The sequence below is a fragment of the Rhipicephalus sanguineus genome, chromosome 2 (assembly GCF_013339695.2).
Source record: "Rhipicephalus sanguineus isolate Rsan-2018 chromosome 2, BIME_Rsan_1.4, whole genome shotgun sequence".
NCBI lineage: Eukaryota > Metazoa > Arthropoda > Arachnida > Ixodida > Ixodidae > Rhipicephalus > Rhipicephalus sanguineus.
The window spans coordinates 83,951,099-83,966,422 of NC_051177.1; positions in this window are offsets into that span (position 1 = coordinate 83,951,099).

Here is a 15,324-nt window from a genome sequence, read left to right on the forward strand (position 1 = left end):
TATATATTGGCCTCGACAAAAGGAACCATCACACTTGTCGTCTTGATTTGTTGTCCCTCTTCTCATCTTTAGAGATCTCAGCATATATGCATTTTGCACAAAATATTTTGTCACGTGGTTGTGACGGTGGAGAAGGCTGCAGCAAGACTGGGAAATACGCAACTCATTATTTAGGCGTACATGTGCCCGGAAAATGAACTTCGCTCTTAGCCACCGCTCCACATGATCCTCTTGCGTAGTAATCACCCATGTTCCCCATGCTCACATACTATCACATGTAGTCATTGATCCCATCTAAAAACTATTACCGAGTGGAAACCGAAGACATTACTGCCGTAGACTATAACGCAACCTGACCGCTTGAAAATATACTCTAAACTAATCGCAATGTTTTTAACTTGTGTTGTGCGAAACTAAATGAACCCAGCAGTTATGAAGCCAAGAAAATTGTAGAGCAAATTGATGGTTGTTGTTAGTTGAAATGTATAAGGAAATGATAAGTTAAATGTATATATGAAGGATAAAAATCAACTTGCGGCATATTGAAGTCGTATCCAGACACTCCTGCCTATTTTTTCTCTTTTTTACACATAAAATCAAACGTCGAAATTTAGACATGTCACAACTGCTCTCTTGATAAATACAGCAAAGTTGTGCGTTTCCTGTAATTGTCTACACCTTAATATACACATTCGCAGTTAGAACTTCAATTTAAGTTTAGAAAGAGAGAAAGATAAAAGATTTCCTACCCTGCACTGGTGAACGTGTAAGGGGAGATAGAAATTTAAGAAGGAAAAGGTTGAGAATATAAAGAAAACAACACACACACACATCCACGTACACACAAACAAGCAAATTATTCACATGAAGCAATAAAGGACTATATACACTGGCAGACGCTGCACTCGAATGTGAACGATATTTACTCAATTTTAGAACAATGCACCCATTTTTGTGACGTGCAGTGCACGGTACGATTGGGACACCCGGCCGTTAATGTAGATGCATTCGTGAAGCATTGCCTCTGTGTACGCGCACACATTGCCTCTGTGTACGGTTTCTGGTGAAGCTGTTGCGCTTAAAATAACACGAACGCCCTTTTTGCAGGCGCCGGGTCTAAACAGGGCAATGTGCTCCTTTGTTGACATTTCCCACAGCACAATTATCCCCGAGTGCGCCACACGGATACCCCGCCTCGCCTTGGCCAAATGTTTATCCACGTCGCAGCTGCTTCGCGCACAGCGTGCTTGTCGCTGTCCGAAAACCTAGCTCCAAGCCTTGTTCAAAGGTTGCTAATGAGTTTCGCACAGGGAGGGGTCTCCCTTCACACCCCGTTTATAAATTCCTCGAATTATGCGTTCCTGCGTTTGCTTGTTTTTGAGCGTCTATACAGAACGTTTATTTACCGAGTTTCTCAATCTTTAGTGTTCCTTATTACGCACCCTTTGTTTGCGATGTTTCTTTCTCCCGATGTCCTGACACTTCATTTTTGGAATGTATGTACGGAAACCTAAGCGCGAGGTTAAATAATCTTTTCCGCCCGATTGATTCTTTCGAATAGCGGTAATACATAAATAATAAAATTATAATTTCTGGTGTTTTACGTGCCATTACCGTGATATGATTATAAGGCACTCCAGTGGAGGGCTCCGTGTTAATTTCCAGCAGCTGCGCTTGTTTAACGTACACCTAAATGTTAGCGCCCTGGTGCGACTGCATTTCGCCCTGGGCATCGAAGTGTGGCTACCGGAACTGCGAATTGAACCCAGCGATATGGAGCTTAGGCGTATGTCCATAAAAATATACTGCTTACGTTGGAAAACTGCTGGTATGTTTTACAGCGAAAGCTGTTATGAGATCATTTCACCGGCAGTTTTTGGCGCCGTAGTTGTCCGCCGCCGGTGTCCGTAACCAGTATCGCTCGAAATAAGAAAAAAAAAACGAAATAACAAAAAAAATTACAGGATGGAACGAGGTTCGAACCTGGGCCCTCTGCGTGTGAGCCCAGTATTCAACCTCTGAGCCATGCCGGTGCTTGAAACTGCTTTGCAAAAAGGTCCTATACAGACCTTTTGTCGGGAAAGAACCACACTAGCATATGCAATATAGCGTGGTTGAATAGCAAAATAAGCACCAAGCGTCGCACAACGCGAATTCTGTAACGAGGCGTCACACAATGCGAATTGCGCAACGAGTAGGTTGTTGAATGCTTCCAACCCATTACAAAGGGCTCTTCCATAATTCTTCGTCGTCATCAGGCAGTGCATCAACAAAGTGCGCATAATGCCTTACATGCGTTTAGCAGGTACCACGGCTCTCCGTAGAATGACGTAGAATCTTGAATTTTCTTTATTACCTGACCTTCCGGGCACAGAAACTATTCGGTGCAAAATATACATTGAAGGTATCGTAATAGTTGTTGGTGTCCTTTATCGCCCTCCGAACTCCGACGATGTTGTTCCTGCTATTAATGATTACCTTGTCAGTAACAAGTTGTACGATTGTAAATTATTGTTAGCTGGAGATTTCAATCTCCCGTACGTTAACTGGAACTTACTTAACCCAACTGGGCGTGATCGGGCGCTTTGCGCTTCCCTGATCGACCTGACGGTTTCTTTGGGTTAACTCAACTTGTAGATACTGTAACACGCGAGGACGCAATATTGGACCTTTATTTGTAACCAGGCAACTCTTAACGCACGGTGTAAAATGTGAAGTCATCGAAGGGTTATCTGATCATAAAGCTGTTGAAGTTGCCTTGAACTTAGTGTTTCCCCCTCAAAGACCTGAGATCAAAACTGTTTTGAACTTCTGTAAAGCTGACGACACTTCCGTATTGGACACTTTAGCCTCATCTTTTGATGAATTTGTATGTTGTAGCGAATTTTGCAATGTAGATACGCTGCTTCTTAAGTTTTGTGACATTGTGCGTGAATGCCTATCAAAGTACGTGCCTCAAAAATATATAAAGGAACCCAAGACATCCATGGTATAATAGAGATATAATTCAGCTCACTCGTCGCGTAAAGCGCTTACGTAAAAATCGTCATTCCAGGTGTGAGGAAATGTTTCTTCATTTAACACATTGAAAGTAATTAGGCGCTAAAATGAAAGAGGCTAAGAACTACTACTTTAGCAATACTTTGGCTACATTTATGAAAAAAAAATCCATCCAGGTTCTGGAGATCGATTAGTCCTGCATCGTATACACCTTCATCATTTATTGTTAATGACCAATCCTGCTCAAATCCTGAAGCTGTAGCAAATGCCTTTAATAATTACTGTAAATCTGTTTTTTTCTACTGATAACGGCATCAATCCTTCATTTACTGCACGCAGCAACCTGCCTGCTCTTCCTGGTCTTGAAGTAAGCTCCTCTGGAGTACATAACCTGATATTAATCTTGATGTTACGAAAAGTTCTGGCCCAGATGGTATTCCAAATATGTTTCTTAAAAGGTATTCAGAGTGGTGTGCTAATTATCTTACTGTAATATTTAAAAAATCAATAAGCTCTGCAACAGTTCCCCAGCTGTGGAAATTAGCAAACGTCGTGCCTGTATTTAAGTCCGGAAACAAGCAAATAATACCAAATTATAGGCCAATATCTTTACTTTCTACCAGCTCTAAACTTTGGAGCATATCATTCATAAATACATTGTAGAATACCTAAATGCACACAATATACTTTCCCGATCCCAGCACGGCTTTCGTGCGGGCTATTCTACTGTCACGCAGTTGCTTGAATTTACGCACGACATGGCTTCTTCCCTTAATGACCGAGGACAGATTGACGCCATATTTATTGATTATTCTAAGGCCTTTGACTTGGTTTGCCATGCTAAACTTTTAGTTAAACTTCGCACATTTTTTGGCGAGAATAAGCTAGTTGACTGGATAGCAGATTATTTGCGGTCACGCACACAATTTGTTACGTTTAACCGCGCGAAGTCATCTTATGTACAAATCACATCAGGGGTGCCCCAAGGTTCAGTCCTTGGGCCGCTCTTGTTTATTATCTACATAAATGACGTAGCAGAAATTATCGGTGACACTCAAATTAAACTTAGAATGTATGCAGATGACTGCGTTATCTATAGCACCATCTCAAATGTTGAAGATCAGGAAGCGCTTAACAGAGTTTTTTCATTGTTTTGTAACTGGAGTGAAACCTGGAAAATGTCTATTAATTTCAAAAAGACTGTAGCCATGACCTTTTCAAATAAGAAACAGCCTCTTAATTTTATATATACTAATGATGGTGTCAGTCTAGCTCGTGTCACGGAGTTTAAATACCTGGGTGTAATTTTGACAACAAATTTAAAATGGCACACGCATGTCGAGACAATCTGCAACAAGGCTCTTCGAAAACTTTGGTATCTCCGACGTACGTTAAGCAACTCGACAAAAGAATGCAAATTGACAGCGTACAAGACCTTGGTCAGGCCTATACTCGAATATGCGTCGGTTGTTTGGTCACCTCACCACAAACATGACATAGCTATGCTAGAATCTGTTCAAAAAAAAGCAATAAGGTTAATTTTGCGTCGCTATGACCGGCGGTTCTCGCCTAGTGCGCATGCGCATGTTTTATCGCTGCAGCCTCTCGAACATCGGCGCACTTGCGATCGAATCATCCTCCTGCATAAGATAGTTCACACCGGCTTGAGTGTACTAGCACCCATTTCTTTTGTTGCAGCTTCTGCACGCCGTACACGACGATTCAATTCCCTAAATATTACGCCGTTTAGAGCTAGTCTTGATTGTTTTAAGTTTTCCTTTTTTCCGCGGACCGTGGATCTATGGAATGAGCTTGATGGGTCTCTGCGCAGACTCGATGCTCAGCAATTTGACAAAGAGTTGCGAAATCATGTATTTTGTTAAATTGTATTTTTTTTCTTCAATGTGTTGAACATCTGTATCCACTCCTGCTATGTCTCAATAACTGAGACAGCAGTATTTGTAAATAAATAAATAAATAAAATAAATAAAATGGCACAGGGCCTGCTGCCCTACTTATCAAAAATTACAATGATTTATAAATCGTAGTGGGTTCCTCGCAAGTGCACTTGTATTGATTGCCAAGGAAGCCCATAAGCGCATGATCCTCGGGTTCTCAGTAAAATTACAATGATTTATAGCGTAGTGGGTTACTCCCCCCCCCCCCCCCCCCGTCTCTCTCCCACGTCAACGTATGTTATACAGCATGACGGGAGAGGTAAATAGCAACCGGGCGTCACCCAATGCAAATTACATAACTGGTGGGCCGTTTAAAGCTTCCAACCCATTACAAAGGGCTGAGCCATAATTCTTCATCGCCATCAGTCGTCGCGTCAGCAAAGTGCGCTTAATGCCTTACAGACGTGTAGCTGGTGCCTCGTTTCTTCGCAAAAAGACAAATAATGGCTTAGTAGGTGCTTCCCAACTTCACAAAAATTGTGATTTATGGCGTAACGGGTACCTTTCTAGTGTACTTGTATTGTAGCCCCAAGAGAGCTTAACGGACTCTAGAAACGCCGCTCTTCCAGCTTTCGCTGTGTCTGTGCTGCGGTTTCAGCGCAGGCCTGGCGTTTTTTAAAGACGATAGTCTTTCTTGGGGAACTTAAACGCAGAAATTATGGTCTGTCTTTCTGTCTGTCCTGTTTAGAAAAAATTTATTTACACTATGTACAGAGCATACATCCTGCGTGACATATCAGTGTTCAGGGACACATTCACATTTTCACAATTGTACATCACAAAAACTAACACTTTCACATAGGGCGAACAGCAGAAGTCTGATCAACATAACAACAAACGAACATAGCTCACAATTGACACAATAGGGAATAGGGTAAAAGGGTAAATGGGCGGGTGACCATTCTCTTCCATCGTGTACATCACTGTGGTGGTAGATTCACTACAACATGAGATATCAAGGTGGTGAACACAGATCAAAAGGTCGAGAAGACGAGCGCATAAACTCCGAACCGACGGTGCGGCCTAGCACCATGTCGGCCGAAAAATAAGTTGAACTCGATCACGCTCAACGCCGACAAAAGGGCATGACCAATGGCGCAAAAACTCGCGCTCCCCCAAGAAGAAAAGCTCCTCAGAGAGGAACGCGAGGATCTCACGCCTCATGCGCCCCAATATTGGCCATAAAGCACGTCGACGGCAATTCCCAGCGACGGCTTCGCAGCGATTGCGCCAAAGGCTGAACAGGCCGGCAACTAGTAAAAGTGCCGCGAAGCGCCCTCGTGGGAACCCGCCGCCGGACACGAACCCTCGGACACCTTGTCCACGAAAACCAGCATGGACCGCACGCCAAAAAAGTCGGGCGACGACGCATTCGATCGTCGCATGCCGGTTGGTCTCAACCATGACGCAGTTCGGGCAAGTGGAGCTGAGCACCACCTGCCAAAAAAGTCGGGCGACGACGCATTCGATCGTCGCATGCCGGTTGGTCTCAACCATGACGCAGTTCGGGCAAGTGGAGCTGCGCACCACCTGCCATCGTTGCAGCCGATCTCGAGTTGGGAGCAAGCCCCAGCCCCATCGCCAAACGAAGTCACGAAGGTGACACGGCAACGCCGCTGCGGTCATGTGCTTCCACGGGCGACTCATTACCGCTTGCCGGTGTCGGGGTACTAAAGGCTGCACTAGGGCGGCCATTGTGTCCACTACTTTCGCTTCCGCTACATCGATCTCGGGGCATGTAGTCTCTAGACGGCGCTGGAAGGCTAGGAGGGCACGATACACAGTCGGTAAGTGAGAGGACTGCGGACCACAGTTGAAAGGACCAGCGGGCACGAGGACTCGTAGGGATGGGCCCAGGTGGCAACGCGCGAGTGTCTGCGCAGGCGTACCATCATTATTTAAAACGCGCAATAAAGTGCGGAGGGACAGGATGGAAGCCGTAACGGCCACGTCGGGGAACGCGAAGCCTCCTCGGCTGCGCGGTTGCGCTAACGTGGGGCGCGATAATAATTCCGTACCGCCAGACCAAAAGAACGAGGTGATTAAATGCTGAACTCTCTGTGAAACGCGGAGCGGGGGTTTGACGGTGTGACATAAGTACCAAAATTTGCCGAGGTAGACCGACTGTGACAAGTACCGGTGTTCTAAAAGGGGAAAATCGAAGTGCTTAGCAGCGTCTATGTTTTCTGTTAGAGATTTTATAACAGATGCCCAGATATTTTCGTGTATACCGAAAGCATTGTAAGTGACACCTAGTATCTCCATGGTGGGGGACCATTGCAAAGGCAACGTGATGTTAATACGGCCGGCAGGGTTTCCAATGAAGAAATACTGACTTTTTGACAAGTTTAAACGAGCACCGGAAATCCCACCGAAATGGGAAAAGGTATTCAGGACGTGCTGCAGTGACTGTTCGTAGTGTATGTACAGAGTAATATCACCGGCATAGGCAGTTACTTTAACTTCAGTGCGGCCTTCTGTCTGTCTTTCTGTTTGTCGGCACGTCCCTCGATTCAGCCACACGGCCAAAGTCGAACCACTTGCCCAAGGGCCAGCCATCGTGAACGGCTGACTAGGTTCATACTTGTGTACATTGTTGATCAAAAAGCAAACATTACGCATATCTGAGGCGCAACATCACTAGGTAAGTATTAGGCGGTGCGTTCCTTTAATAGAAAATACATAGATACGCAATTTTAAAGACATTGATGGTATGCGTTTAACGTTGAGACAGTAACGCGTTTATTAAAAGATTGCCACAGCTGAAGCGATCAGCGGTCCAAGCCGAGCAAGCGCGAGCGCCAACAACAACCGTCTTCGTCTTCTTCTTTCGCAGGCGTTCTTGTCTGCGCCCTACCATGTTACAAATCACTCCCCCGCGGAAAAGGAGCCATCCTGGCGACCTAAGGAACAGGTACAACTGGTGGGTCATAATGCGGCTTCAGTCGATCGACGTGAACAGTCTCGCGGCCGCGACGACGGCGGTCCGTAGATGATTGAACACGCTCAATCATATAGTTAACTGGGGATGCTTGACGTAGGACGCGGTAGGGGCCTTCGTACTTAGGCAGTAACTTTGTGGAAAGGCCAGGAGCGGAGGAGGGAGCGCGAAGCCACACCAACGTTCCAGGCGAATACGACTGAGGAGGCAGGTTTTCGTCGTGACGGTCCTTCTGGCCCTACTCGCCCTACAATGTTACAACCCTAGTTTCTTAAGGTGTGCTGAAAATGCGACTGCGCTGAAACTTCTCTTCCTCCGTGCCCTCTGCACAAGCTCACGTTGTGTTTCGGTTTCGGATCAGTATTGCATTGTACGAATGACAGGGGGCGCCGCTCTGGCATTCCTGTTTTACACAGGCGACGTGTAAGTAAGAGAGTTTGTGGAGAGTACTCGTTAAGTGCGGACGTTTCTTCTCCTTCGGCGCATGGCGCCGAACAGCGCGTTCGGGCTGGCCGGCGTCTCCACCGGTCGCGTTGGTCACCGCTGGTCTTCGCCTGCCGCTGCGCCGGGACTACCAGCCCGCAACACCGCACTCGTGTTTCCCGACGTATTGCCAGATGGCGTCCATATCTCACGCAGCGCCTCTTCTATCGTCTTTAGACGACATTTGCAGCGAAGCACGCAGATACGCGGCCAATTTTTTTTTTTTGTGCTGTCAATCGTGAGTAGCAATGCCTGCGAACCAATGGTAAACAACCCACGCAAATAATTTTATTTTTCGGATTTCGAACCGGATTTTATTCAGACAGGTTGATCGCAGCAGCAGCAGATGAACAGTAAAGTTTCTGTACTAGCTAAGCCCGTTATTTCGTTCTTTCAATGAGCAATGTGGGATTTTGCTTGCAAGAATTATGCGTTTATTTTCGAGCTCTCATGGGGAAATCTCACTATTTCGGGCCCCTATAGGTGTCGTGAAATGCAGTGCGGTGTGGCCACTGGTACGATCTTCTTGACGGTTTTTCTACTTTAAAACCATCGCTCAATGTAAAAATGACCGCTAAACTTTTATCTCAACGTAGTGATTCACTTCTTATATGCTTCTTATATGCTTACCAAGATAGTCTGTAACAATAAAGTAGAGGCACTTTTTGCCCTTTTCTACTGCTTTACCAGTAACCACGGTTAACAGCAGACTAATCCAGGCGATGACGTTGATGGAGCCTCGCTTGGCCACACAGCTTATTCAAATACTCTTTCACCCTAGATGAAATGGCAATACAATAGAATTGCTATACTATCCCGGTTAACTTTTCAGAGCTATTGTGGCGTCTTTTATTTCGTCTATTTCATCTTTTCATCTCCTCCTGCGTGCATAAATCGTTTTAGTTCGTTTTTATACAGAACGAGCACTTTATAACTGATAATGTGCGAAGACAGCGATGCAAACTCAACAAGTAGTATTGGTTTACGGTACCAAAGGGTCCTGAAACTAAACTACAGAGGGTAATTGTTCCCACATACAGGACCACCTGAATTTCATTCTTGTCCATTTTCTAAAAAAGTGCGCCTTTCAAATCGACAAACATCGTGGTACAGTAACTATGGGCCGTTATACAATTCACAGAAGCAGATAGTGTTGCTATCGTTCTCGTCGTCCACGTTGTTGTTGTTGTTATCGTTTTTGTTGTTGTTGTTGTTGTTCTTGCTTTTTGTGGTGGTGTTGTAGCAGATGGGTTTAACCTGGCATATAGGCCGGCAGTGGGAGTTCCACCTGATGATCATCTCACGCGTTGATAGCAGCAGTTTGCCACGGGGCGTTGATCATTCCCGTGGTCTAAAGAACGGCAGTCGGGACCCGTAGAACCTCCTGCCTGATTTTCGCGGGTCCTTCGAACCAACCAGCGTCTTCCAATAGCGTTACGCCGCAAATCGAAAACACCTCTTCGTGAAGTTTCGAAGCCTTCGCTTAAATAGCTGAGTCATTTTTACGCGGTGTGGTTATAAACGTTCAAATAAATATATGTTTAGAAAGTCTAAGAAAAAAAAAGAACATGGGTGTGTCATGATTTGCCACGTCTATGACTTTACTTAGAAAGACACGTAAAATTTCTTTTGGCTGAGAGTCAGTACGCTGTAGAAGCGTAATTAGACTATCCTAGGAGAGTGGAATGTCTCTTATCTAAAAGATCACATGACCACTATTGAGTGAATTATTTGACACTTGCAAGTCACTCTGATAAATGAGTTAAATGACACACACTGGAGCGTCGAGTGACTCTATGAGATACGTATTTGAAGTGAGTAGCTAAATACCACAATTAAAGAAATTGGCAGACTGCATAAAAAATTGCTACCGAAAAATGCTTGTAGCATATACAGCGGTTAACAGTCCAGTCTATTTTCGACAAGAATATTTTTGAACGCAACTGCGTTAAAACACTGACGCTTCCCAAGTGTTTCTACGAAGGCGCTATTATTGTCCCGTTCTACATCATCGCCGCTCGCTGCTAAACTGGCCCAGCGAGCTAGTTTTCGAAACGCCGGGATGTTTTGAAAACAGGTTAACAACCAGGACGTTCCGTCTGCGTCAGTTGGGAGCTGTTTAGACTACAACTGGATCAAAAACAGGCGTCGAGATAGCGAAAACATTGGAGCTCGCTGCGCACGCTTTTAAAACACGTCGAAATTTGTTCCAATGCCCAAGGCAGAAACATATAACGTTCGCTAGCCCTCCGATAAATATCTACAGCGATGAATACCACCTCGGGCCTCCATCTTTCTTATAATTCAAAATCCTGATGTCCGTAATCTACGCATGGGGACCACAAAAAAAAGGCTCATAATTTTCAGCGTGTGCGTTTTTTACTTTGTAATCAACGAAAACATGTGCACCTGAGATCAGAATGGATCTCATTGAACGAAAAGCAGCTCAGTAAAATGACAGACTGTAAAGGTAATGTTGAAGGGGAAGTAATATAATTTTCGCGTTCCGTAAATGTGCTTTCGTACGTCATCGTTGTTACGTTCAGAAAATGAGTGTCCTATAGGATACCGAGAAATCTGCTATGTGTCGCCTTTAACTTTCTCTATCTTTAGACGATATCACCGTCATCTGTGCAGATTAGTGGGCATTTTATCCATATATTGCGTTTCAGCCCACGAGTCCTGATGCTCAAGCCGCCATGCCCCACATGTCCTCAAACTATAATATAACCTGCTCCTATAAGATCATATGTTTTCACAGTGTCCTGTGGCTTTCACAAACTGCGACAAGGAAAGCGGCTGGTGGCGACAAGTCCTTCACGGTGGAGTTCTTTTAGATCAAGTAAAGGCCTTCCAGAAGGCCCACGATATGGTGGCATAAGGTTAAACCTCACTGTCCCGACGCAGAAGTCGCCTGCGAGAACCTAAGGGTTGGTCTTCAGGACGCGAATATAGGACGATATATCGGATGACATGCATATAGGATGATATAGGATGTAGGATTATATGCAAACCTGGACGTCCACATACAAATCCATTTGTTCATTTAAAATGATAATGAAGGCATAAGGACCTTATAAGTGTTTTTTTTTTATATAGAAATCGGCATTTATGAATGTGTCGTGGGTTCCCATGTCGTATTTGTGAGACGTCTGCGTCTGCGCAATGTGCCACTTATCGTGAGTCGCTTATTTCATTCCAGTACAGGTCTTTTCATTTAGTTCAGCATCGCTCGCTTAGCAAACATCTTAACATGGTGCAACAATCACCAAATCGCCGCAAATATGAGGTGCTTTTTTAAAATTGTTTTTCTGCTTACTGTGAGGAAATGTTTACAGCCAATATTCAGTATTTGACTTCATTCAATATTGTAGCTGGTTTCCTGTCGTCTCCATGGATCGCTGCATCACATGAAAGTAGTGCCTCAAAGCGCTAGAGAATTGACATTTCTTATCAGAGGTATAATGAACTCCACGCGTAATCTTAAAGTCAAACGGCGTTATCAAGCAGACTCTTCAATGAAATGATTAAAAGGCGGTGTCAACAGACGCGGAGGCTTATACCTGAAGGAGCTAATCGCCATAAAGTTATTTTCATTTTTTAATAGTTAAGAAAAAAGCGTAGTCCTTACCGCGCCACAATATTGTCCCGCGTACATTGCTTTGCATTTAGCCGCTGACACTTTCTACATTGAGTTATCTCTTGGCATCGCTGAAATATTTTGGTGACGTGTGTGCCACCAGGCTCGAAAAACAAAACAAAAAGACGTGGTTGATCCCTCCGTCATAGGAATCGCAATAACACAAAAGTAAAGCGTGCCCTTACAGAAGTAACTTAATGTTTACTGTACATTGATATAAGGGTGTTTGCACAATGTATATTGATGCCCGGCAGCTAATGGCACCGTTTAACGTGTATGCCCCCACTTTGATGATTGGTGGTACATCTCCATCCCGACAACTAACGTCCATGTTAAATGATTAAACAAACCCTTGTGGTAGATGTAGTAGTTAACGGTGAAAGCGTAATCAGAGAACGAGGTGTGATAGCCAGAAGAGCGTCGCATATTGGACGCAGAACTTGGTCGCCATCCCGCAGCATGTTAAAATGTGATTGACCACCACGGCCGGACTAGAGGGAAACGCAAAGCGCGTCGTGCCGCCCCGGTAGCCCGGCCGCGATTTTTCTCGGGGCGAGTGCGTCAGCGGTGAACCGGTGTTACAGCCAGGCGAGGCAGGCGCGCGTCGCAGAGCTATTTTTGGTTTGGATTAGCGTCATGCTATGAGCGAAGCCGGCGCTTTTACGACGCTTGGGCTAATGTCGCCACCTCGCGGTGTGTTAAGGCATTGACGAAATTGAACTTCTATTGGAAACGCGCCGAATGGGACGGACGTGTAACGCGTTGCAGATGCTAATCGCGGAGGCCATAGTAATGAAGAATTACTTTATCTTACCGCTCCCAGAGGGCAACACCACGCCGCCGACCGGGAGAGTGGTAGATACAAAAGGCACGTTTGTAAAGCCTCTGGAGTCTGTAACCGTGGCGCAGTGGATAGCGTGCCCGGCATCTGTTGTTGCGGACCAAGCGGTCAAGGGTTCGATGCCCGTTGACGGAACCATTTTTTCTTTGCCATGTGATCGTGAAAGTTTTTTCCGTGGCGGAAATACGTCAATGAAGTCTTGGTGGGCCCCGTCATAAAACACTTTCGTGTTAAGAAAGTCACAGCATATCCACGGGGTGGATGACGATGAGTGGGCGAAGCTCCGGAGGTTCATGACTCTTCCGTGAAAATTCGCCCATTACATCACCATGAAATACGTGAGAACCAGTGTGTGAGGTTATGTAAGAACTTTTATTCATTCTCTTAGATGACGTTTGGCTTCCGCTGTCCCTTCTAAATGACGGCCTTATTGTCCGTGAAATGCAAGGAGAGCGGTTTTTGTATGGGTTGCAGTTGGAAGTTCGTAAATGCAATCCGCATTCGTCATGCGCATGAGCTTGCCGTATTCGTCTATGTCTATAACGTCCTGGCATTTGCGCATGGCGGCACAGGGACTGACGTCTTTGACGACACGCATCAGCTCTTCGCTGGGCACGAGGTCGGCGTCTTCGTCGGCGAGGAGCACGGCGGCGGCAGAGGCGGCGGGGTCGGCGGACTCCGATTCTTGTTGTTGTTGTTGTTGTGGTTGTCGGTGTTGTTCAGTCAACTGAGCCACGATGTCATCGTCGTTGACCAGTGTGTGAGGTTATATAAGAACTTTTATTCATTTTCTTAGATGAGGTTTGGCTTCCGCTGTCCCTTCTAAATGACGGCCTTATTGTCCGTGAAATGCAAGGAGAGCGGTTTTTGTATGGGTTGCAGTTGGAAGTTCGTAAATGCAATCCGCATTCTCGGTGTTTAGATGTGACTCCGACCGCTCCAAGAGGGAGCCTCATGGCGCGTTACTTCTGATATGTTGTCTTCGGGCGTCGTTGAAAACACGAGACGTAGTAAAGAAGAAAGAACGCCACACAGGCGAACACGCACGTGAGTCTCACTCGTCAACGTCGTCTTCTTCTTCTACTGCATACCAGAACGCGCGCTCGGTGGCTACTACAAACAAACAAACGGAGGATGGACAGACCCACGGCATAAGCAGCTTCGCCCCTAAAAGCGCGCCGTTGCTGCGGCCATCGCATTCGGCGCGTTTGCAGTAGAAGTGCAGTAGAAGTGTAAGCCTCGCTCATAGCGTCCATCCATATAAAAAAATAGCCCTCCGACGCTCGCCTGTCTGCCGCACCACGTTCCCCGCTCGCCCTGTGAGAAGTAAGTGCCAGGCTAGAGAGAAGACACAGTGTTCGTAGTGTTTCCCTTCGCGTTTCACGACGCTTTGGAGCTGTGCATACCTAGTATCAGTTTTTATAATGTGCTTTTTGATGTCATATTTGCGCGGGATTCACCATATGCAGTGTCCACGCATATGTTAAGAACTTCAGCCACCGCAATGGTTAAATCATGATCATGGGCGTTGTCGGTACGGAGATGTGCAACTAGGCGTCAACGTGCGTGCGTCCACATCAGGAGGTGCTACATCTGCCAAACAACAATAGACATTATACAAGCACTGATATACCAAATCAGTAAAGCAATCAACCACTTCTGTGATGACGCGTTTCACTTTCGTGTTATACCGATTCCTATGACAGAGGGATCAACCACTTTTTTTCTGAAAGAGACAAGTCAACTTTTACTGAAACTGAGAGAAACAGTTTCTTTTTTTTTTTTTGCTACGGACAACATGGTCGGTCCTGCTCCCACAATTTTTGCCTATGTGCTCAGGTGATCAAAATACCTCAAATATAGAGTGCGGCTGAAATCTATAAAGCCCACTATCGTCGGCATTCAGGATTAAAATTCGGATAAGGCGCTTAAAAATTGGAACATTTTATTTTGGCTTGAATTATCTCGTAAAAGACGTCTGAATCGCAGCGAATGAACGATATACCAATATTTTGGGGCGAAATAAACACCATCCCTGTGCCTCCTTCGGTTCCTTCTTTTCTTGCATGGGCGTAACAGCGATGACTAGACTTGTAGAGCGAGTGGTCCTTCCAGGCAACAGGCACACCATTCTTGACGGTCGGCAGCGTTTTCTTGCTCTTGGGATCTTGCTTGATCGCTTGCTTGTTGCTTAGATCTGGTTCCTACCCACTATGGGGGATTGGGCAAGAAGCCGGCGGTTAATGTAAATCAATTGAGGGCCTTTAAAAAATGCTTCAGCTCTTCTTCTTAGCTCGTTTTATGCCTTGCCGTTACGGATCACTTCTTCTTCTTCGAGGACTAGATCGGTGCCCAATGTCTTCATTTCATTTGTCTTCTATTTCAAGTATACTGTCTTTGAGCGAAAGGACAGAATACTGGAGAAAAGAAACTCAAAAAGAATCACTAAAAAGCAGAACGA